We start from the raw sequence: 2500 nt of genomic DNA, 5'->3' as shown, positions 1-2500 counted from the left end.
TCCAGGGCTTGATGGAAAAGACTGTTGGTCCAGACAATGGGGCAGTGGCAGCGCGGATTTGTGCAGCTGCAGGTTCGTCGGGGAAAATCGGCAGCGCAGATTTTTCGACGAACAGGGGCTGGGCGCTGGACTGGCCGGGCCAGGCAGGAAAATTCGTCAGGGGGCCACGCTGACGAAAACAGGGGCTGCGGAGTGGAAAATCGGCAGCGCAGATTTTTCGACGAACAGGGGCTGGACCGGCCGGGCCAGGCAGGAAAATTCGTCAGGGGGGCACGCTGACGAAAAGAGGGGCTGCCGCGTGGAAAATCGGCAGCGCAGATTTTTCGACGAACAGGGGCTGGACTGGCCGGGCCAGGCAGGAAAATTCGTCAGGGGGGCACGCTGACGAAAAGAGGGGCTGCCGCGTGGAAAATCGGCAGCGCAGATTTTTCGACGAACAGGGGCTGGACGCTGGACTGGGCCAGGCAGGAAAATTCGTCAGGGGGCACGCTGACGAAAAGAGGGGCTGCCGCGTGGAAAATCGGCAGCGCAGATTTTTCGACGAACATTCGTCAGGGGGGCACGCTGACGAAAAGAGGGGCTGCCGCGTGGAAAATCGGCAGCGCAGATTTTTCGACGAACATTCGTCAGGGGGGCACGCTGAGGAAAACAGGGGCTGCCGCGTGGAAAATCGGCAGCGCAGATTTTTCGACGAACAGGGGCTGGATGCTGGACCGGCCGGGCCAGGCAGGAAAATTCGTCAGGGGGGCACGCTGACGAAAAGAGGGGCTGCCGCGTGGAAAATCGGCAGCGCAGATTTTTCGACGAACAGGGGCTGGACTGGCCGGGCCAGGCAGGAAAATTCGTCAGGGGGGCACGCTGACGAAAAGAGGGGCTGCCGCGTGGAATGGCAGCCTACACGCAGATGCGAATTCGGCAGCGCACGATGGCTTGAGCAGGTCATGGGTTCGACTTGGCGCGATCTGAAACCTGGACGAGGGACTGTCGACGCTGGACGAGCCAGCGCGGTGGCCTGTCGTGCCCCGTTCAGGGGGGGCCTGCCGCGGAGACAGCCCTCGCGGGCTCGACAGCGCAGGCCAGCGTCCCCGACGTCGCTGGCCGCGGCAGGCGAGCTGCCGGGGTTCCCGCATTCCTACAAGAAAACGTCGTGCTTTCCACATGAAACCAATCCAGTAAAATCAGCCATATTTTTATGAGGCTGCCCACTGAATTTGGGGTCATTCCGGGCCGGTTCCTAGTTTTGCGGATTTACTCGATTTCTAATGGTAGGAAAATTAAAACAAATACTTCCCGACCTCGAAAAATTCTGGGAAAATTAATGAAGGTGGATTGGATTTTTGCCAACCTCTGTGCAAAATTTCAGCTCAAAATACCAAGAAATGATTTTTTTAGAGGGGGGGTGACAGCTGGGACCTAGTAGTGTCTCCCCCTGCCAGAGCTGCAATGACACTTATTGCTCTTTAGGGAGCCACCAGGCCGGCGCCCCTCAAAGACCACACGCGCGCGCGCGCCCGCCCGCGCTGGGCGCTGGGGCGCTGGGGCCTGAGGGCCTGGGGCCCTTGGGGGCCCTTGGGCGCGCGCGCGCGGCCCCCGCAGCCATGCCGCGCTGCGCGACGCGCGGACAGCCCCTGCTGGCTTGCTCTCTCGCCCGCGGGGGGGCTGCCTTCGGGCCCTGGCCCCCCGCGTTCTGGCCTGCCCCCTGCGTGGGAGAGGCTAGGCGCTGCAGGGGCCAGCCCGACGTCGCTGGCCGCGGCAGGCGACAGCCCGACATCGCTGGCCGCGGCAGGGGCCAGCCCGACGTCGCTGGCCGCGGCAGGCGACAGCCCCTGCTGGCTTGCTCTCTCGCCCGCGGGGGGGCTGCCTTCGGGCCCTGGCCCCCCGCGTTCTGGCCTGCCCCCCGCGTGGGAGAGGCTAGGCGCTGCAGGGGCCAGCCCGACGTCGCTGGCCGCGGCAGGCGACAGCCCCTGCTGGCTTGCTCTCTCGCCCGCGGGGGGGCTGCCTTCGGGCCCTGGCCCCCCGCGCTCTGGCCTGCCCCCCGCGTGGGAGAGGCTAGGCGCTGCAGGGGCCAGCCCGACGTCGCTGGCCGCGGCAGGCGAGCCGCCGGGGTTCCCGCATTCCTACAACAAAACGTCGTGCTTTCCACATGAAATCAATCCAGTAAAATCAGCCATATTTTTATGAGGCTGCCCACTGAATTTGGGGTCATTCCGAGCCGGTTCCTATTTTTTCCGATTTCCTCGATTTTTAATGGTAGGAAAATAAAAAAAAATACTTCCCGACCTCGAAAAATTCTGGAAAAATTAATAAAGTTGGATTGGATTTTTGCCAACCTCTGTGCAAAATTTCAGCTCAAAATACCAAGAAATGAATTTTTTAGAGGGGGGGTGACAGCTGGGACCTAGTAGTGTCTCCCCCTGCCAGAGCTTCAATGACACTTATTGCTCTTTAGGGGGGTGCCCCCTGACTGGCCATGGGGCGCGCTGGCCTGGCGCCCATAGGC

The sequence above is a fragment of the Populus nigra genome, chromosome 2, assembly GCF_951802175.1.
Source record: "Populus nigra chromosome 2, ddPopNigr1.1, whole genome shotgun sequence".
Lineage (NCBI taxonomy): Eukaryota > Viridiplantae > Streptophyta > Magnoliopsida > Malpighiales > Salicaceae > Populus > Populus nigra.
The sequence above is the reverse complement of the archived record's forward strand: the minus strand, read 5'-3'. Positions refer to the sequence as shown.